This window comes from Stegostoma tigrinum, chromosome 5 (genome assembly GCF_030684315.1).
Source record: "Stegostoma tigrinum isolate sSteTig4 chromosome 5, sSteTig4.hap1, whole genome shotgun sequence".
NCBI lineage: Eukaryota > Metazoa > Chordata > Chondrichthyes > Orectolobiformes > Stegostomatidae > Stegostoma > Stegostoma tigrinum.
Window position 1 is genome coordinate 124,867,612 of NC_081358.1, and position 22,907 is coordinate 124,890,518.

The 22,907-nt window shown below is 44.7% G+C and overlaps 1 long non-coding RNA gene across 1 annotated transcript in view; it reads right to left on the reverse strand.

Moving 5' to 3' along the window:
• Positions 1–8,958: 8,958 nt before the first annotated feature.
• Positions 8,959–22,907, reverse strand: part of LOC125451932 (uncharacterized) — a 46,947-nt gene continuing 32,998 nt past the window's right edge. Inside the window, exon 3 of the long non-coding RNA XR_007247418.2 lies at positions 8,959–9,302. This is a non-coding gene — a long non-coding RNA (uncharacterized LOC125451932). The remainder of the gene's footprint in view (positions 9,303–22,907) is intronic.

Here is a 22,907-nt window from a genome sequence, read left to right on the forward strand (position 1 = left end):
CATACTTACATTGGAGGCAGTCCAGAAAAGTCTCTCCCAGCTGATCCCCAGGTTTGGAGGGACTGTCTTATGAAGAAGGTTATAGTCATAGGGTCACACAGCATGGAAACAGACCCTTCGGCCCAAATCCTCTATCTCAACCAATTTTCCCAAACTAAACCTGTCCCAATTGCCTGCATTTGGCCCATATCCCTCTAAACCTCCCCTATTCATGTAGCTATCCAAATATCTTCTAAATGTTGTAACTGTACCCACATCCAACACTTCCTCTGGCAGTTCATTCCACAAAAGAATTATTGTTTATGTGAAAAAAGTTGCCCCTCATGTCCCTTTTAAAATCTTTCTCTGCTCACCTTAAAAATATGCCCCTATTTTGAAACCCCCACCCTGGGGAAAAGTACCTGTCATTCACCTCATCTATATCCCTCATTGTTTTATAAACTCCTAATATGTCATTCCTCAACCTCCAACACTCTAGGGGAAAATATCCCAGCCTATTCAGCAACTTAAACCCTCCAGTCCTGGTGACGTCCTGGGAAATCTTTTCTGAGCCCTCTCCAATTTAGTTATGTCCTTCCTTTAACAGGGAGACCAGAACTCGACACAGTCCTCCAGAAGGGACCTCACCAATGTCCTGTACAACTTCAACATGATGTCCCAACTCCCTAGCCTGAGCAATGAAGGAAAGCACGCAAAGTGCCTTCTTCAATTCCCTGTCTACCTGTGACAGAGCTGCATTGAGTAGGTTAGGTCTGTACTCATTGGATTTTAGAACGATGAAAGGTGACCTTCCTGAAATATGCAAGATTCTTGGGGGGTACCTGACAGGGGAGGTGTGGAAACAAATGTGGAAAGGCTGTTTCCACATGTGGGAGAGTCTCGGAGCAGACAGAATAATCTCAGAATAAGGGGTCGCACATTTAAGGCAGAGATGACGAGGAATTTCTTCTGAGGGGAGTGAATCTGTGGAATTCCTTACTGCAGAGGGGCTGTCGAGGCTGGGGCATTAAGTATGTTCAAGGCTGAGAGAGAGAGAGACAGATTTTTAATCAGTGAGAGGAATCGAAAAGAAAAGGCAGGAAAATAGAGTTGGGGATTATCAGAGCTGCTGTGATCTCATTGAATGGTGGAGTGAACCTGATGGGCTGAATGGCCTACTTCTGCTCCTACTTCTTAGAGTCATACGGTTTTACAAGGTCGATTTGTTGTTGCATGTGACCAAATTGTACACTAAAGACCATTTTCACATTCACAGCATCACAGAACTTTCACTTAGTATTTGTTGGACATGGAGCATATTTTCTGGTTCATCTCCTTGTCTACTCAATGCTCCACTGAATTCAAGATCTGTGGGAGAACCCCCTGCAATTCAACATATCATCAAAGCTACTGCTCCTTAGAGTACTGCAGACTTTGCAGAATGACATCTCAACTCCCGGTGTTGAGTTACCAGGGGAGATTACATACAGAACTATCACACAACATTCCTTAAATTAAGAGGAGATTTGATTGTTGTTTTCAGGAATCGTAAGGGGGACTAAAGGAGGGGATTATTTCAGAATTGAAACTATTACCACTCTAGCACATATATTTTTTTAAATAGTAGAAGTTTGGAATGCTCTCCAATGAAGGCCATTATTGTTGGGTTAATTGTTAAATTTACATCTCTGCCCACGGCCCAATGTTGTCAAACGAGGCTTGGTAAATTTCTGGTAGTGTATCATCAGCTTTGGGCTCTTGTGGTACAATGGTAGCGTCCCCACCTCTGAGGTGGGAGGTCTGTGTTCAAGTCTCGCCTGCCTAAGAGCCATGTAATAACATCTCTGAACAGATTGCTGAGACAGTAACATTATTGTAGATGGTACACGCTGCTGTTACTGAGTGTCGGTGGTGGGGGGAGTGTGATGCTTGTGGATGCGGTGCCAATCAAGTGGCTGCTTTGTCCTGGAGGGTGTTGAGCTTCTTGAGTGTTGTTGGGGCTGCACCCATCCAGGCAAGTGGGGAGTATTCCATCAGACTGTTGAAACCACATTTACCTTTGTGTGCTAATTTAATCATGTTTTGAAGTGTTTTGGTATAATAAAAATGTTAAATGCATAATAAAATCATGTTTTAGAGAAGGGTTTGGTATTTTATGAATAAGGAGCTGTTAAACTCAGTGCCAGGGAGGTGGAAGCAAGAGAGACTTGAGGTCATTTTGAAAAGGAACACAGGCTATTTTTATCTGGAAAAAGAAGCCATGTGTCTGGTACAGGGAGAAGGCAGCAGAGTGGCCCTCAATGAAATGGTCCTGTTGAAAACTAGCACAGACAATGGGCTGAATGGTCTCTTTCTCTGCTGTAGCCACTTTACAATTCTAGGAACATTAGGGGAGAGCAAAGTTCCCACTGCAAGTTGTGATCGGAGAGGGCAGTAGAAGAAAACTCAATGGGAACTTCCAAAAGATAGTTAGATAAATGTTAGTTTGAAGGGGAAAAAAAAGATCAGAGAGGTGGGTGGGCGGAAGAATGGGAGGATTATGATAAATTGGGTAAGTCTTTTGAACTGAGACACCAGCACCACAAATCTACTTTAGTAAACAAAGTGTGAAGCTGGATGAACATAGCAGGTCAAGCAACATCTTAGGAGCAGAAAAGCTGACGTTTCGGGCCTAGACGCAGCTTTGTTAGAAGATTTTCTACTTTCTGTTTTTAAATGAGAAAATGTAAAAACTGAGTGTTGTTGTAGACCCCTCGGATGTCTCTGGGCTGCTTGAATTATGTTTCTGATACCCAGAAACTACAATCAGCCTTTTAACGTCTGGACAATCTCCTTTGTGACCAGCAGATGGGGCTAGTAGCCCACAAGTGAGTTCAGTCCACTGCACTATTTGGATAGTTTGAATTGAACTTTAAACTAAACAAGGTCCGGATTCTAAAAACCCTCACCTAGTACCAATAGTAGCGGAGTGCTCCACGACCTATCTGGCCCCTTTGTGGAATGGAAACCTGCCCTATCTTGGCCTGCATTTCTATGTGACTCCAGCCACGCAACAGACTGACTGATTCTGCTCCCCAAAATGGCTCAACAAGCCCCTTAGCTGTATTAGGAGAGATGGTAACTAACAGTGGGCAATAAATGCTGTATCCCATCGCCAGGACCCCCCTTTTATTTACTTGTGCATAGTCCTTGGCCCTGACGCAGGTCCCCCCAACACAGCTCTCAGAGTGAGCAGAACCTCTGACACCAAGATAATAAAATGTGAGGCTGGATGAACACATCAGGCCAAGCAGCATCTCAGGAGCACAAAAGCTGACGTTTCGGGCCTAGACCCTTCATCAGAGAGCTGCACCTCCCAGTCGCAAACCATTTCCACTCCCCCTCCCATTCTCTTGATGACATGTCCATCATGGGCCTCCTGCACTGCCACAATGATGCCACCCGAAGGTTGCAGGAACAGCAACTCATATTCCGCCTGGGAACCCTGCAGCCATATGGTATCAATGTGGACTTCACCAGTTTCAAAATCTCCCCTTCCCCTACTGCATCCCTAAACCAGCCCAGTTCATCCCCTCCCCCCACCGCACCACACAACCAGCCCAGCTCTTCCCCCCCACCCACTGCATCCCAAAACCAGTCCAACCTGTCTCTGCCTCCCTAACCGGTTCTTCCTCTCACCCATCCCTTCCTCCCACCCCAAGCCGCACCCCCAGCTACCTACTAACCTCATCCCACCTCCTTGACCTGTCCGTCTTCCCTGGACTGACCTATCCCCTCCCTACCTCCCCACCTACACAAAGAAAAGCTCTCTGATGAAGGGTCTAGGCCCGAAACGTCAGCTTTTGTGCTCCTGAGATGCTGCTTGGCCTGCTGTGTTCATCCAGCCTCACATTTTATTATCTTGGAATCTCCAGCATCTGCAGTTCCCATTATCTCAGAACCTCTGACACTCCTGTTTATATCTGTCAGCCTGGGCTCCCTGACTGGACCAGGTTAACAGCCCCAATCACAGAGCTCGTGGGGTCCACCTGGCCGACCACATTCCAACAGCCTTGCGCTCACATCCATTAAACAGGAATAGCAATATAGGTCTGGCTCATTCCATAGATTTCAATGTACAGAAACGGACCCTCTGTGGAGTTTGCACATTCTCCCCGCATCCGTGTGGGTTTCCTCCGGGTGCTCCGGTTTCCTCCCATGGTCCAAACATGCGCGGGTTAGGGTGGATTGGCTGTGTTAAGTTCACCCATAGTGTCCAGGGATGCGCAGGCTGGGTAGATTAGCCATGGGAAATGCAGGGTTAGGGGGGCTGTGTCTGGGTGGGATGGTTTTTGGAGGGTTGGTGTAGAGTCAATGGGCCGAATGGCCTGCTTCAATGCTGTAGGGATCGTATGAGTTAACTTTCATACCTGTCAAATATTCCAAGGTGGGAGGAGAGAAGACTCCTGAACCCGAGCACTTCCACTGCATCCATTTCTTTTGTTTCTTTCTCTTTTCACGTAATTTTGTTCTTTCTTCTCGCTTCCCAACCTCGTGCCTTGAGTGAAGCCCGGACAGAGCTGTGGCCTCGGCGCGGACCCCTGGCCTTAAGGTGAAGCCCAGTGCGGCCTCAAGCCAAGGCCGTGTGCTGGCTGGGCTGGAAGGACTGTTATTCTGAACTTTTCATTCCTTTATTTTTTCTAATTTTCCCTGAGAACCCGTACCTAGGTACCTTGGGCAGTCGCTGTAAGTGGCAACCTGTAAACTTTGCACGGTGCTCACTGGTGTACATGCGTCAATGAAGCTAACTCTAATCCCATCTGCCCGCCACCTGTTTAAGCCGACTCTACCCTGCACCGCCTCAATCCACCCTAATTCACCACAACTGAGCATTCCTTTCTCCTTTTCTGATGAAGGGTCTAGGCCCGAAACGTCAGCTTTTGTGCTCCTGAGATGCTGCTGGGCCTGCTGTGTTCATCCAGCTCCACACTTTATTATCTCGGATTCTCCAGCAACTGCAGTTCCCATTATCTCAAATTCCTTTCTCCTTCATGTTCAAGGGAAGAATACATGTTTTGATATGATACTCTAAATGATTGGGAAAGCCAATAGAATTTTTATGTTTGTGTACAAAAATATAAATCTGGCTAAAACTATACAAGGCTCCAGTTAGACCACAGCTGGAACACTGTGAGCAGTTCTGGGCCCCGTATCTAAGGAAAGATGCACTGGCATCCGAGGCAGTCCAGAGAAGGTTCACCTGGCTGATCCTGGGGATGGAGGGACTGTCTTGTGAGGAGGGGTTGAGTAGGTTGGGCCTGTGCTCATTAGAGTTTCGAAGAACGAGAGGGACCTTATTGAAACATCCAAGATTCTTAAGGGACTTGGCAGGTTAGGTGTGGAAAGGTTGTTTTATCATTGTTGAAGAGCCTAGGACCAGAGGGTATGATATCAGAATAAGGGAGCACCCCACAGACGACAGGAGAATTTTCTTCTCTGGGGGAAGTGAATCTGTGGAATTCTTCACTATAGAGGGCTATCAAGGCTGGGCCATTCAGTATATCCAAGGCTGAGAGGGACGGATTTTTAATCAGGGAGAGGAATCAAGGGTTATGGGGATAAAGGCAGGAAGGTGGAGTTGAGGGTTATCAGATCAATGATGATCTCATTGAATGACAGAGCAGACCTGATGGGCTGAATGGTCTAGTTCAATTCCTACATCTTTTGGTCTTGTGAAGAATTGAATATAGGGTTAGAGAGTTTGTGTTTCAGTTATACACGGCATTGGTGAGACAGCATCTAGAGTACTGCGTGCAGCTTCCGAAGAAACGACGTAAACGCATTGGAAGCATTTCAGAAAAGATTTTCTGAAATGGCATCTGGAGTGGGCAGGTTATCACCTGAGGAAATGTTGGAACAGGTCCAGGTTGTATCTGCTGGGAGTAAGAGTAAGAGGTGACTTGACTGAAACATTAGACCCTGAGGGGTCTTGACTGTGTGGATGTGGAGATGATGCTTTCTCTTGTGGGAGAATCTGGAATTAGCGCTCATTGTTCATTAGTTTAAGGGGTTTAAGGTCAAGATGAGGGGGATTTTTTGTTTCCTCAGAGGGTTTTGAGTCTTTGGAATGATCTAAGGATAAGGGGTGGGCTGTTTAGGACTGAGTGAGGAGAAATGTCTTCATCCAGAGGGTGGGGAGCCTGTGGAATTCATTGGCATAAAGTGGTTGAGGCCAAAACGCTGAGTGTTTTCAAGGCATTTGGATATAGTTCTTGGGGCCAAAGGGATCAAGGTGGATAAAAGCAGGAATATGCTATAAAGTGGGATGATCATCCATAGTCATAATGAATAGCAAAGTAGTGTCAAAAAGGTCAAACAAGAGATAATGGGAACTGCAGATGCTAGAGAATCTGAGAAAACCAGGTGTAGACCTGGATGAACACAGCAGGGCAAGCAGCATCTTAGGAGCACAAGGCCCGAAACGTCAACTTTTGTGCTCCTAAGATGCTGCTTGGTCTGCTGTGTTCATCCAGCTCTACACTTTGTTCCTTCTCCAATTTTTCTTTGCGTATAGGCAGGAGATGCACGGGCTTTGAATCATTTTAAGGTGGTGGTGGATGGATTCTTGACTGGCAAGGGGGTGAGAGGTTATCAGGGCTAGGCTGGAATTCAGTGGAATCGGATCTATAATGACCTTATAGAGGAGCAGACTCAATGGACCAAATAAACTTGTCCTGCTTCTAAATCACATATTCTTTTTGATGAGAGGTTGCAAGACAACTGCAAGATGGGCTGAATGGCCTGCTTCCATGCTGTAGGGATTCTATGATTCTACAATATGATAACATCTCACTGAGAAATGTCAGCTTCTGTAACATAACAATGAGATGTGAGTCACATGGCGCTGAAGAATTGAATGAATTTCTATTACAGCCCCTAATTTTCTACATGTGTACATTACATTCACAGGCATGTTAATATCTGAACTCAAGTTCTACAATGGGCCGAATGGCCTTACTTCCACTCCTATGTCTTATGGTCTTATGGTCTTAATTCAGATGTAGCAGAGCACACTTCTCTCAGCATGTCATGCTGCAAAGGGACAGAGCTGAGTAAGATGGAGATGGAGAGTTTTGTACAACGAGGTCACTTGTGGTGTTACAGTGCTGACACAATGAGCATGTCCCTCAAAGGCAGGTCACATACCTGCTGCGAGGCAGAACATGCCACATCCGCACGATGCACCTCAAACACTCACTGTGATTCAGGAACATTTGGGTTTCTTTGCTCAAAGTCTGAGAGACACATCTTCAAACTTGAGGGCATTTAATAAGGTGGTTAATAAAAGTGTTCCAATGTGTGGAGTGGACCAACACTAGCCTCCCATCCATAGGCCCCATCTACACTTCTCATTACTGCAGAAAACTGGCCAACATCACCACAAACCCCTCCCACCCTGGTAATGATCTCTTCCAACCTCTTCTGTCACACAGAACACACAGAACCTTGAACGTTTGCACAAACAGGCGTGGGAACAGCTTCTTCCCAGCTGTTATTAGACTGATGAATGGATAATAGCTTGGCTGCAATACCATTTTACATGCGGATGTTTTGGAATGGGACCTTTGGGCTTCTGGTGGTGATACTTCTGTATTGTTCTATGTTCTATTATGGCTAATGATGGGATAGTGTAGGGGGAGGGGCTTAGATTAGTTCACAGGTTGGGGCAACATCGAGGGCCGAAAGGCCTGTTCTGCAGTGTATTGTTCTATGTTCTATGTTCTATAGCTCTAATGTTGATCTTGTTTTGCGTGCCTCCTGTATGCCTCACTCTGTCTAAGCACCCTATGTGCTCTATGTCCTTGTTAGTTATGATCTCCTAGTGATGACTTATAGATTGATTGATTATGACATGTACCGAAATACAGTGAAAAACTTTGTTTATGAGTGGCACAGGCAGATCACAGCAAGCAAGGGATGTGCAGATCAAAAAGACTCAGAGGCACACAGGTTACATTGCACAGGGGGTGTGCTACGTGCAACATTAACAAGATCAGGGTTATTTGAGGATAGAGAGTCCATTCATCAGTCTGATAACGGCTGGGAAGAAGCTGCTCCTGAACCTGCTCGTGCGTGTGCTCAGGCTTCTGTGTCTTCTGCTTGATGGAGGTCATTACCGGGGTGTGATGGGTCTTTGATAATGTTGGCCGCCTTCCCACTGCAGTGAGCCGTGTAAATAGAGTCCGTGGGTGGAAGGTTGGGTTCCGTGATGGTCTCGGCTGTGCACACCCCCTTCTGTAGTTTCTTACGGTCCTGAGCAGAGTGGCTTCCATACCAGGCCGTTATGCACCTGGAGAGTTTGCTTTCAGTAGTGTATCTGTAGGAGTTGGTGAGGGACCTAATGGACATGGCACATTTCCTGAGCAGCCTGAGGAAGAAGAGGTGTTGTTGTACCTTCTTGACTATCATGTCTACTTGGGAAGTCCAGGGCAGGCCTGGTTGCAAAACAAAGCTTTTCACTGTACTCAGGTATACACACGACTACAATAAATCAACCAACCAATGAATCATCAGCAGGAGCCATGAACGTAAGAGAGTAACTAACAAAGACAGTAAGGAATTCAGGAGAAACTCTTTTCCAAACAGTGGTGAGAAAGTGGAACTTGCTATCACAAAGGCTGGTTGAGATTAGTAGGATAGCACTAATTAAGAGACCAGGGGCACATGAGGAATATGTTGAGACGGTTCAATAACATATAGTGGATAGGCGTGCATGTGCCAGCAGGGACCTGTTTTGTGTTGTCTGTTTGCATTAAACAGTTTCACATAATTCAAAACTTTAGCCCGCTGCAACAAATGTAGCTTTGATTTTGATTGCTTAGTTATTTAATGTGTTCATGTTTCTGACTGTGTAGGAAGTGGTTTGGCTTTTGTTGCGAAATTTAGCAAAGAGAACAGACAGACCTTGTCTTTATTCAAGAAATTGATCAACTTCCAGATAGCAATACACCGAATCACAAAATCAATGGCATATGAAAGAGTTAGCTAATTCTCCCGAACATTGCTTTATTTTACAAACAGATATGTTGGCACTCAACTGCATTTTGCCTGGGGCTGGAATTGACTCCTAATCTAGAGTCTTCAGGTCACATCAACAAAACTGGAAGAATTGTATTGAGGTTTTGAAGCTTCACTGCTATACTGTCTTGTCAGTAGAATTTATTACCTGGAGAATCTCTTTCTTTCCCACCACTTATATTCTTGATCCATGGAGATGTGAGTGTCAGTGGATCTGCCTGCATATGTGATCCATTCAGAAGGAAAGCTGCTTTATTGAATCATTGCTGCAAAGTGATAAAATAAAATAAACCAAATGATTTACATATAACACAAAATTAAAGACTTCAACGTACAATAAAATACAATCGCACCAACACCCTTTTGAAAACACACACTAGGGACAATTTTTACTTTTTTTCACATCTATAAGGCTTAATTTAACTTCAACACACACCACTTCCTTGTCAAGAATCTGTCAGCCTCATCCTTTATGCCTCTGAGCTTAGATTTTCTCAGCTTCAAACAAGTCCAAACTGTGTTAGGACTCCACTTGGAAAACTCTGAGCGGATCTAGGCAGTTCACCTTACAAAGGATATTTTGGCCTTGGAGGGGCTACAACATAGGTTTGCAAGAATGACAACTTAACCCCTGACTACCAGTGCGAGGAGAGATGAAACAAATTAGGTCTGTCTTCTCTAGAGTTTTTGGAAGGTCTGATTGAAGTCTTCAAGATATTAACAGGAAAAGATGGAGTAGATAAAGAGAAGCTTTTTCCACTGGGGATTCTAGAGCTAGGAGGCATAGTCTGAGAATTAGGGCTTGATGTTCAGGACAGTGAGTAGCTGTAATTTGTAGCACACTTTGATAAGAATGACATAGTTAGACAATGGGAGAAGGCTTTGAGAGTTAATGGAGGAAGTTGGGTTGGAGGTTAAAAAGCAGAACCATCGAGGGCCGAAGGGCCTGTACTGTGCTGTACTGGTCTATGTTCTGACGTAAATTTTGACTCCAATCAAAAGTTGATTGTTTACAGGTAAAGGAACAACTGTTAAGTGGGAGGCGTTCAAATTTGAGATAACAAGAGTTCAGAGGCAATATGTTCCTGTTAGAGTGAAGGGTAAGGCTGATCAGAGTAGGGAACAATGGATGAATAAAGATATTGAGACTGTGGAGGCAAACGTTAGGTATATACAACAGGGATCAAATGATATGCTTGAAGAGTATTAGATGTGTTAAGGGCATTCTTAAGGGGTAAATCAGGAGGGAAAAAGGGCTATATGAGATAGCCTTGTCAGCTAATGTTGAGGGTGCTGTGAAGAGATTCTACAAGCGCAACAAGGGCAAAAGGGCAACTAGGGAGAGAATTGGGCCCCTTAAAGATCAATGAGGTTGTCTATGTGTGGAACCACAGGAGATGAGAGAGATACTAAACAAATGTTTTGTGATAGTATTTGCTGTGGAGAAAGACACAGAGGCAAGGAGACTCAGGAATAAACATTGATATCTTGAAAACAGTTCACATTACAGAACACGAGGGGCTGGAGTTCTTAAAAAAACATAAAGATGGATAAATCTCAGGACATTGTGGGAAGTTTGGGAAGAAATTGTGGGGCCCGTAGCAGAGGTATTTGTATCATCTGGTGGGATTGCAGACTGGAGGGTGGCTAATGGTGTGCCTTTATTTAAGAAAGTTCCCAAGCTTCTCCTTACAGTCTACAGGCTATTGAGTCTGACATCAGTGATGGGTAAGTGGTCGGAGGGGATTCTGAGACATAATCTACTGAGACTACATCATGGGCTGAAGGACCAGTAGTGTGCTGTACTGTTCTATGTTCTACATTCTATGCCCTATGTTCATAATCCTTACCTCTCCAAATGCATATTGTAGAGACAGACAGTATGGCTTTATGCACAGCAAATCATCTCATCTCCTTCTTAACGATGTGACCAAAAAGATCGATGAAGGTAGAGTGGTAGGCATTGTCTACATGGACTTTAGTGACGCTTTTGACAAGGTCCTACATGCTAGATTGGTTAGTAGAATTAGATCGCATGGGACTCAGGGAACACTTGCCAGTTGGATACAGAATTGGCTTGATGGTAGGAGAGGGAGGGTGAGAGGGTTGTGTTTCAGACTGGAGGCCTATGGCCAGCAGTGTTCTTGAGAGATTGGTGCTGGGTCTGCTGTTTGTGATGGATATAATCAATCTGGGTGTGAATTTAGGATGCAGGGTTAGTAGGTTTGCTGACGACAACAGAATTGGGAGTTTAGTGGACACTGAAGAAGGTTATCTAAGATTACAAAGAGTTCTAGATAAATTGGACCAATGGGCCGAGGAGTAGCAGACAGAGTTTAATTTGGATAGAAGTGAGATGTTGCATTTTGGTAAAACAAAGAAGGGCAGGACTTGTAGACTCCTAGCCAGTGCTATCAAATGGAGACCTGAGGGTTCAGGTACATAATGGGGCAGCACAGTGGCTCAGTGGTTAGCACTGCAGCCTCACAGTGCCAGGGACCCGAGTTCGATTCCAGCCTCAGGTGACTGTCTGTGTGGAGTTTGCACATTCTCCCCGTGTTTGCGTGGGTTTCCTCCGGGTGCTCCGGTTTCCTCCCACAGTCCAAAGATGTACAGGCTAGGTGGATTGGCCATGCTAAATTGCCCATAGTGTTCAGGGGTGTGTGGGTTATAGGGGGATGGGTCTGGGTGGGATGCCTCAAGGGGCGGTGTGGGCTTGCTGGGCCGAAGGTCCTGTTTCCACGCTGTAGGGAATCTAATCTGATAATTCTTTGAAAGTTGCATCACAGTAAACAGGGTGGTTAAGGCATATAGCAACTTGCCTCCATTGTTCAGGCTTTGACTACAAGAGTTGGGACATCATGTTGAGGTTGTACAGGGCATTGGTGAGGCTGCTTTAGAAATACTGCATGCGGTTTTGGTCTCCCTGCTATAGGAAGTATGCTATTAAAGTGGAGAGGTTTCAGAGAAACTTAACAAGGATGTTGCCAGGAATGGGGGGGGGGGGGTTTGTTGGGGGGCTTGAGATATAAGGAGACACTGAATTGGCTGGAATCTTTTTTTCTCTGGAGCATAGCAGATTGAGGGGTGACCTTAGAGGTTTATAAAATCATAAGGGCCATGGATAAGGTGAATAGCAACGGTCTTTTCACTAGGGAGGGAAATTCAAAACTTCAGCGCATTTTTTTCAGGTGGCGGGAGAAAGATTTAAAGAGACCTGAGGAGTGACCTTTTCACACAGAAGGTGGTTCAGACGTGGAATGAGCTGCCTGAGGAACTGGCAGACGCAGGTACTGTTGCAACATTCCGAAACCGTTCACACAGGAACATGAATAGGAAAGGTTTAGAGGGATATGGGCCAAATGCAGGCAAATGTCTAGGTTTGGAAACTTGATCTGCATGGACTAGTTGGACTGAAAGGTCTGTTTTTATGTCTAGGCCCGAAACGTCTGCTCCTATGATGCTGCTTGGCCTGCTGTGTTCATCCAGCTCTACACCTTGTTATCTCTGTTTTTGTGTTGTTTGTCTAAATGACTGAGAGATGTTGGGAAGGACATCTACACAGAAAGGATGATAGAGGTTTGGAACTCTCTGCCACAAGTGGCAGCTGATGATGGATCAGTTATTAATTTTAAACTTGAAAACGCTTAACAAAATTTATCTAAAGTATTAAGGGATATGATCTAAGGGCACTTGTATAGAGTTAGGTCACAGATCAGCCGTGATCTCATTGAATGCAGTACAGACTCAAGGGCGTGAACAACCTACTCCTGTTCGTATGCTCTTATCTGTTCTAAACCAACTCCCTTTCTTCAGAGCAACTGTTTTACATCTCAGCTTCAGACAAGACTTCTACAAGATTGTCCCCAAACTGAAAGTAAAATGCTTTCTGCAAAACTGGCTGTCTCTCTCAAGTCCAAAAAAAACAGAGTCTTCATTCTGAAAGCTTAATGCACTCCAATATTAACTTTTCCCACTTGTTAACTCTCCTAATGTAAACAAATCCTAATTATTCTCCAATAAGCCTGTCTCCAATGCTGATTTAAAACAAAACAACTTGGCTACAGAAACGTTTGTTATCATAAAACCCCACAGACCCACAATCTTTACGCGTCTCATTCAAAATCCAAAATAACTCTTACTAACATCTGTATAAATCTCACCTCACATCACAGTGAGGTTCCGAATACAGGCTTCACAGCTATGACTGACCCCAACCAAAATTACATTTAAAAGGCATCTGGATGGGGACATGAATAGGAAGGGTTTAGAGGGATATGGACCAAATGCTGGCAAATGGGACCAGATCAATTTAGGATAGCTGGTCGGCATGGATGAGTTGGACCGAAGGGTTTCCATGCTGTACATTTCTATGACTCTGCGTCCTGAGTCAACATCCCAATATGCACTGGGCTTTCACTTAATGACAGCCTAATTTTCCTCTGATGCAGTCTGGGAGGACACAATTGGTGGGGCAGGTTGGTTCAGGATTTTCATCTGTCCATTGCACCAATCACATGGCGGCAGAATGGACATCTTGGCATTTGGACCCCCTGAATATGGTCATGGGGATAAGTCTGAATTTGCATCTTGTTACTTGTACTGTCTCTTTTCAATGAGATGAAATTCAAACAAAAGATTGAAGAATCGGAGAAGCACTTAAAGATTTGACTTGATTTATTATTGTCACATGTGCCTAGGTACGGTGAAAAGTTTTGTTTTGTGTGCAGTACAGGCAGATCGTACCATACAAAATGTATTAGGGTAGTAGAACAGAGCGAGGAGGAAAATATTATGGCTGAAGAGAAGGTGCACAGAGAGCGAGCGAAACATTACATTTAAAATTTAAAAGTTCCATTCAGAATAACAACAGGGAAGAAACTGTTCCTGAATCTATTTGTACATGTACACAAATTTTAATATCTTTTGCCCGATGGACAAGGGTGCAGGAGAGTACAACCAGGGCTGGAGGGGTCTTTGATTTTGTTGGTTCTTTCAGGAGGCAACAGAATATAGAACTTGGGGTGAATGGGATCAAAGGTTACGAGGAGAAAGCAGGATTAGGCTACTGAGTTGGGCAATCAGCTGTGATAGTGAGGAATGGTGGAGCAAGCTTGAAGGGCTGAATGGCCTCCTCCTGCTCCTATCTTCTATGTTTTGTTTGTTTTTATGTTCCCGAGGCAACAGAAGTATTGATGGTTTGCATGATGGACTGGGCAATGTTCTTGGGTCTCTGTAGTTTCTTGTGGTCTTGGACAGAGCAGTTGCCAAATCACACTGTGATGCATCCAGATGGGGTGCTTTCTATGATACACCTATAATGAAGGAAAAGTTGGAGGGTTACAGGGAAAAGGAGGAGTCGGGGAGCGAGCTAAAGAGAGCACTTTCAAAGAGGTAGCACAAGCTATGATACACTGAATGGCCTCCTGCTCTTTTGAAACATTTAGTTAACTTTCCATCCGGTCGTCAGTGACTCCCAGCATTTATTGCCCATCCCTAGCTGTCCTTCAACAGGTGATGGTGAGCTGCCTTCTCAAACTGCTGTGGATCAGATCCCACAACCAATGGATCAGATCCAAACTCTGCAGTCCTGCCACATCCAGTCATGAACAGCGATGGCCAATTAAACAACTCACTGGAGGGGGGAGGCTCCACAAATATCCACATCCTCAATGATGGAAGAGCCCAGCACACACAAAATAATAATGAAAAAAACACAGGTGAGGGCAGCGGATCTCCTTCCAGAAAACACCATGACAACTTTTTCTTTTTGAAACAACTCGCGGTCATTCCCATGGACACTTGATTTTTAATTCTACAACCACAAACAGAGTTTGAATTCCAACAGCTGCAACGTCATCAGTGCCATAACCAGGGAGAGTAGTCCACTGATGTGACCACTACATCAAGCCTATTGTAACATTCCGCCTTTACTCCATAACAGTGTGAAAGCAATGGAACTTGTCCTCTGTCAGATAATAAGACTGAAAATGTCAGAGGTGACCATTACGCATGCAGAATCCCTACAGTGAGTAGGAGGCTGTTCAGCCCATCAGGTCCACACTGACCCCTTCACTTAGACCCACTCCCCTACTCTATCCCAATAACTCCTATGTCTAATACACCTAGCCTGCACATTATGGGTAATTTAGCATGGGCAGTCTACCTAACCTGCACATCTTTGGACAGTGGGAGGAAACCCATGCAGACACAGGGAGAATGTGCAAACTCCACACAGACAGTCGCCCAAAGGTGGAATCAAACCCGGGTCCCTGGTGCTGAGAGGTAACAGTGCTAACTAGTGGGCTGCTGCAACCATTCCACCAGCCTTTAGCATTTACAGGACAAATTAATGTTGTGCTTTGGTTTAACGAGTATGCTTTGTAATAATGCAGGTTCACTGAGTATAGATGGTGTGTGCACCTCAACAGCTCAGTGGTGTCCAGCTTCAGCACAGAAACCTTTCATCATCTTCCTAACTTGACTAAGATTTATGATCTGAAAATAAACCTTGCTCCTATATTGAGAACTAGGCCAGGGAGGTTATTTTGTTTCAAAGAAAAGACCATGGTCCGATTTTTCATTATTGATGCCAAAAATGATCTTTGTTAAGGCAATTATCAAGTTTATTAATGTGTATCTCAGGAAGAAGTGAGTACTGAGTCTTTCACTGTCCCTTTTGTGAAATTTGCTTCATTTACCAGCAGAGTGGTTCGATTCCACCCCTGGGCGACTGTCTGTGCGGAGTTTTCACATTCTCTCTGTGTCTGCGTGGGTTTCCTCAGGTGCTCCGGTTTCCTCCCACAGTCCAAAGATGTGCAGGCTAGGGTGGTAGAATGGAAGTTCTGTATGGTGACAGCAACTTTGTGTATTTGAACAGCAGTTATAATGATCCCTCTAATAGAGTGGTTGTCAAATGGCACTTGATATCCAGCCACTTACTGGCCAAGGCAATCTAAAGCTCAGTCAGAAAGACCTACCTAATTTCATCAGGGTGTTCAAAATGATGAGGGGCGTACGCAGAGTAGAGGGTGAAACTGTTTCCTATTGAGGGGAGGACTGCAAATAAGAAGGCACAGATTTGAGATAACTCACAAAAAGGACAATGGGACTCTAGAATCCTCTGGCTAAGTGGTTTCCTCCAGGTTCTCCAGTTTCCTCCCACAGTCCAAAGATGTGCAGTTTAGGGTGGATTGGCCTTGCTAAATTGCCCGTAGTGTTCAGTGATGTGCAGGCTAGGTGGCTGAGCCATGGGCAATACAGGGTTACAGGGATGGCATAGCGCGATAGGTCCAGGTTGGATGTTCTTTGGAGGTATAGTGTGGACTTGATTGGCTGAATGGTCTGTTTCCACAATGTAAGAAAGTGCGAAGGCAGGTTCAAATGAAGCTTTCAATTGGGAATTAGACTTTCTTCATTCGTTCACAGGATATGGATGTCCATTTATTGACTGTTCCTATTTGCCCTTAAAGTGAGCTGCTGCTTTGGGCTGCTGCAGACCATGTGCTATAACAAGACTCACAATGATATTAGGGTCTAAATTCCAGCATTTTAACCCAGTAGCGCTGAAGGAACTGAAGTAAGTACAGCCATCTTCCTATGTGTCTGGTATGACTCCAACCATAGAGGAATTGGCCCCTGAAACCCTCTGATTCCAGATTCGTTTGGGTTCCATGATCCCACATTTGGTCAAGTGTATTAGTGATAATGGGAACTGCAGATGCTGGAGAATCCAAGATAATAAAATGTGAAGCTGGATGAACACAGCAGGCCAAGCAGCATCTCAGGAGCACAAAAGCTGACGTTTCGGGCCTAGACCCTTCATCAGAAAAGGGGGATGGGGAGAGAGTTCTGGAATAAATAGGGAGAGAGAGGGAGGCGGACCGAAGATGGAGAGAAAAGAAGATAGGTGGAGAGGAGAGTATAGGTGGGGAGGTAGGGAGGGGATAGGTCAGTCCAGGGAAGACGGACAGGTCAAGGAGGTGGGATGAGGTTAGTAGGTAGGAAATGGAGGTGCGGCTTGAGGTGTGAGGAAGGGATGGGTGAGAGGAAGAACAGGTTAGGGAAGCAGAGACAGGCTGGGCTGGTTTTGGGATGCAGTGGGTGGAGGGGAAGAGCTGGGCTGGTTGTGTGGTGCAGTGGGGGGAGGGGACGAACTGGGCTGGTTTTGGGATGCGGTGGGTGAAGGGGAGATTTTGAAGCTGGTGAAGTCCACATTGATACCATTGGGCTGCAGGGTTCCCAAGCGGAATATGAGCTGCTGTTCCTGCAACCTTCGGGTGGCATCATTGTGGCACTGCAGGAGGCCCATGATGAACATGTCATCTAAAGAACGGGAGGGGGAGTGGAAATGGTTTGCGACTGGGAGGTGCAGTTGTTTATTGCGAACCGAGCGGTGGTGTTCTGCAAAGCGGTCCCCAAGCCTCCGCTTGGTTTCCCCAATGTAGAGGAAGCCACACCGGGTACAATGGATACAGTATACCACATTGGCAGATGTGCAGGTAAACCTCTGCTTAATATGGAAAGTCATCTTGGGGCCTGGGATAGGGGTGAGGGAGGAGGTGTGGGGGCAAGTGTAGCATTTCCTGCGGTTGCAGGGGAAGGTGCCGGGTGTGGTGGGGTTGGAGGGCAGTGTGGAGCGAACAAGGGAGTCACGGAGAGAGTGGTCTCTCTGGAAAGCAGACAAGGGTGGGGATGGAAAAATGTCTTGGGTGGTGCGGTCGGATTGTAGATGATGGGAGTGTCGGAGGTCAAATGTAGCCTTGATGTCAAGGATTGTCACTCTCGCCTCATCTCTGGAACTTAGCTCTTTTGTCCATGTTCGAACCAAGGCTGTAATGAGTTCAGGAGCTGAGTGGCCCTGGGGGAACCCAAACTGGGCGTCACTGAGCAGGTTATTGCTGAGCAGGTGTTGCTTGATAGTGCTGTTACTGACAGCTTCCATTGTTTTGTCCCACAGGGATCGGTTCTGGGTCTTCTTTTGTTAATCATTTATGCAAACGATTCAAATGAGAATATAGAAGGCATGGTTAATAGGTTTGCAGGCAACACCAAAATTGAAGAAGGTTTTCTAAGATTACAAAGGGACCTTGATCAAATGGGTCAATGGGCTGTAAGTGGCAGATGGACTTCAATATGGATAAAGGTTCTGAGGAAGGGTGACCGGACCCGAAACATTAACTCTGTTTTCTCCTTCACAGATGCTGCCAGGCCTGCTGAGCTTTTCCAACAACTTTGTTTTTGTTCCTGATTTACTGCATCTGCAGTTATTTTGGTTTTTAAAGTTGTTACAGTTTGGCACATGAAACAAGGGTAAGGCTTATACAATTACTAGTAGAGCCTCGGGTGGTATTGTAGAACAAGAGGAGCCTTGGGGTGCAGGTTACATAATTCTCCGAAACCTGTGTCACATAGAGACAGGGTGGTTAAAAAGGCATTTGGCACACTCGCCTTCATTGCTCAGTCCTTTGAGTATAGGAGTTGGGACGTTATGTTGAGGTTGTACAGGACATTGACTATTCCACATACAGTGTGGAATTCTGGTCACCCACTTTTGGGAAGGATATGATGAAGCTGGAGGGCGTTCAAAAAAGATTTACCAGGATGTTGCTGAGTATGGAGGGTTTGTGTTACAAGGAGTGGCTGGGTAGGCTGGGACTTTTTCCATGGGGGTGTAGAAGGTTGAGAGGCAACCTGATAGAGGTTTATAAAATAATGAGGAGTGATGATAGAATTAATTGTAGTTGTCTTTGCCCTAAAATGGGGAATTTTAAGATATGGGAGCACATTTTCAAAATGAAAGGAGAGAGATTTTAAAAAGACAGGACAGGCAATTTTGTTTACGCAGAGGGTGATTCACGTGTGGAATGAACTTCCAGAGGAAATGGAGAATGCAAGTACAATTACATTTAAAAGACGTTTGGATAGGTACATGAATAGGAAAGATTGGGATGGATATGGGTCAGGAGCAGGCAGGTGGGACTAGTTTAGTTTGGGATTATGTTCAGAATGGACTATTTGGACTGAAGGGGCTGTTTCCATGCTGTATGACGCTGAGACTTTACTGATGATCAAGAGTGGGTTGGAGCAGAAATTGTCTAGTTTGGACTTATCCTGCTTTTTGTGTACAGGACATACCTGGGCAATTAGCCGTATTGGCGGGTAGATGCCAGTGTTGGAACTGTTCTGGAACAGCTTGGCTCAGCGAGCAATAACGAAGGCTGTAATGATGTTAAGAGCTGAGTGGCCCTGGCAGAACCCAAACTGGGTGTCACTGAGCAGTTTACCTGAAAAATGTACCAATTTACAAGAAGTCAGGAGAATGGGCACTGAGCGAATTGTTCATTCAGAGAGTCAGCATGGTTATGATGGGCTGAATGGCCTCCATCTGCAATATAACAATTTTGTGAAAGACTTTGGTTTTAAGGAATTGAAACGAATGAACTCCAAGTCTTCACACTCAACGAGCATTGTAGCCCAGCAACGAACAGCAAAGGCAAACATGAGAAGCTTGTGAGACGCAATTATGAAACAAGAATCCACAAAAACAACAGGCATTTTATATCGTGCTTTAAGTGCATTAATGCATCCCAACACGCTTAACTGTATAGATCTGAAAAATAGCTGTGGAAACATTATGGCCTATAGGTTTAAATATATCTCATTTCTTCTTATCACCGTTGCATTTCCACCAGCATCTTGCAAGAGCTAAAACATCTCTTAAAATTTTTAAATGAACTCTGTGCAAAAACAAAACCAAATCTATCATAATCAGATTTTGCTCAACATCTCTCGTTGTCGGCCTGGGGCCTTTTTAATAATAGTTAATTTGCGCGAGTTGGAACTGTAACAAGTCTTCAGATAAAAATTAGAAGAAGTGAACTGAGTGCTGGAAATAAAAAACTCTCTGACAGTAACATTATTGTTTGTAAATATCATCCCAGTACATCCTCAGAACATTTTCACTATTTTGAATTTATTATTAGGAAAGGAGCAACACCAGATGGAAATAGACAATGTACTTAAGGGGCTGTGAATTCTGTGGACAAAGAAGGGTCAAAGACATTGAGTTCTTTTTTCAGTAGCTGTTAATTTGTATTGTTATGTTGTTCCATCAGGGTCTATTTAACCCCATTTTGTTCCATTTCATTTAAAAAGAGCAAGGCTTTACTCTGTATTTAACTCCGTGTTACCCCTGTCCTGGGAGAGTTCGGGGACAGGATAGACAGAGTTTGACTTTCAGTTAAAGGGAGAGAAAAAAACCCATCACTTTTATTTGTGACTCCTACAAGGAGAGAAAAGGTAGATGCTGTAATTCCAGGGATTAGTGAGTTGGGGAGATACTGTACTCAAGAATTGCGAAGGACTCAAAGGGTGGGAGAGAGAGAACTGCAGAAGAAGATAAACAGGAGAGCAAATGTTCTGCAGAGTCCCTGTAGACTGAGCCTAAATTGATAAATTCACTAAGTGGCATTTTTCATTCTGAATCAACTTAATTTCCAGTGGGTGGGTGGATAGTTAGGGTTGGCAGTTAGCAATTTTTAAAATTTTTGCCATGTTTTTCAGACTAATCTTTACAGCTATAATATTTACCATTAACATGTGGCAGCTGGTTGGGTCTAGGCCCGAAACGTCAGCTTTCGTGCTCCTCTGATGCTGCTTGGCCCGCTGTGTTCATCCAGCTCCACGCCTTGTTACCTCAGATTCTCCGGCATCTGCAGTTCCCATTATCTCTGGTTACAACACCCTGAATTCAGTGTGAGGAAGGGCAGGACTCTTGGGGTGTATTGGTAATGTCCCAGCCTGTGAACTGGGAGGTCTGGGTTCAGGTCCCACCTGCTCCAGAGGTAAGTAATAGCCTCTGTGACCGGGCAGAATTAAAATTTAAATAAGGTCTTGATGCTGACCATTCAATTATTGTTAACAACAGCCCCAATTGGTGGACTTTTCGTGGGAAGAACTCTGTTGCCCTAACCCGTCTGAACTACGTATGAATCCGAAGCCACAGTGACATGGTTGACTCCGAACTTCAATAAGACTATTATATATAAGAGCAGAATTAGGCCATTTGTCCCATTAAGTCTGTTCTGCCATTTGATCGTGGCTGATTTTTTTCCTCCCTTCTCCCCCCAAGCCTCAGTCCCCTTAATAATCAAGAATCCTTCAATGTCCCTGGGAAGACTTACCTGTTATTACGCAGGAATGATAAATGATTGTGAAATGGTAGAATTAAAAGCACACACTATTTTAATAAAGTGTAGAGCTGGAAGAACACAGCAGGCCAAGCAGAGTCTAGGCCCAAAATGTCAGCTTTTGTGCTCCTAAGATGCCACTTGGCCTGCTGTGTTCCTCCAGCCCCACACTTTGTTATCTCAGATTCTCCAGCATCTGCAGTTCCCATTATCTCTGACACTATTTGAAGAAAGATGATGTTGGTCAATGCAGAGCTCCGTAATAACGCACACAGTTTCGCAATTCCGTGGTAGCGGCTAGATGTGTTTTGCGATATGTTTGCGGCCTAAGGCTCCCAAAGTAGAGCTGCACAAGTCTATAGAACTTTCTAGAAGTCTTCATTTACAGTTTGATCTTGGCATACATTCTCCCAGCACCAGGTTGGATCCCCTGCTCTCTTCCAGCATGTTCCACTTAATCATACGACTCTGGCATTATCATGGTATCAGTACACAGCGTCATGATACATTCTTGTGAATGGATATGAGTTTGCTCGCTGAGCTGGAAGGTTCGTTTTCAGACGTTTCGTCACCATTCTAGGTAACATCATCAGAGAGCCTCCGACGAAGCGCTGGTGTTATGTCCCACTTTCTATTTATCTGGTTAGGTTTCCTTGGGTTAGTGATGTCATTTCCTGTTCTTTTTCTCAGGGGATGGTAGATTGGCTCCAAATCAATGTGTTTGTTGATGGAGTTCCGGTTGGAATGCCATGCTTCTAGGAATTCTCATGCGTGTCTCTGTTTGGCTTGTCCTAGGATGGATGTGTTGTCCCAATCAAAGTGGTGTCCTTCCTCATCTGTATGTAAGGATACGAGTGACAGTGGGTCATGTCGTTTTGTGGCTAGTTGATGTTCATGTATCATGTTCACAAATCTTCTCAAAACTTGCTAACATCCTTGTGAATTTAATCCTAATACAGTCCCAGCACAATGGATTATCACTGTTATCGTAAAGAAGATTATACAGGGCTATTAACCATTGGAGGAATTCATATTGCATATAATAGCAGCATTAAATTACAAAACAGGACATACTGTGCTTAATATAGTATTACCACATCGTTAATAGGGGGACAGGCTTTGTACTATAAAATTGCTCTTTCTTCATAATGAATTTCTTGCTTTTAATTTCACTTGTGGGGTAAGGATGTTGCTGGCTGGGCTAGCATTTATCACCTCCAAGCCACTCACCATCCTGACTTGGAAATACATCGCTGTTCCATCACGGTCGCTGGGTCACAATCCTGGAATTCCCGCCCTAACAGCATTGTGGGCCAACCTACAGCACATGGACTTCAGCGGTTCAATAAGGCACTGGTTCAAGGGTCCACTGCTTTTTGTCATTTATATAAATGATTTGGGTATGAACAGAAGAAGCATGGTTGGTAAGTTTGCAGATGACACCTAAATTGGTGACGTAGTGGTCTGATATACCAATTGGCTAAGGAGTGGCAGATGGAGTTTAATTTAGACAAATGTGAGGTGCTGCATTTTGGAAAGGCAATTCAGGGCAGGACTTGTACAATTAACGGTATGGCCCTGGGGAGTGTTGCTGAGGGAAGAGACTGGGGGTGCAACTACAGATTTTCTTGAAAATGGAGTTGCAGGCAGACAGGGCAGTGAAGAAGACATTTGGCACAC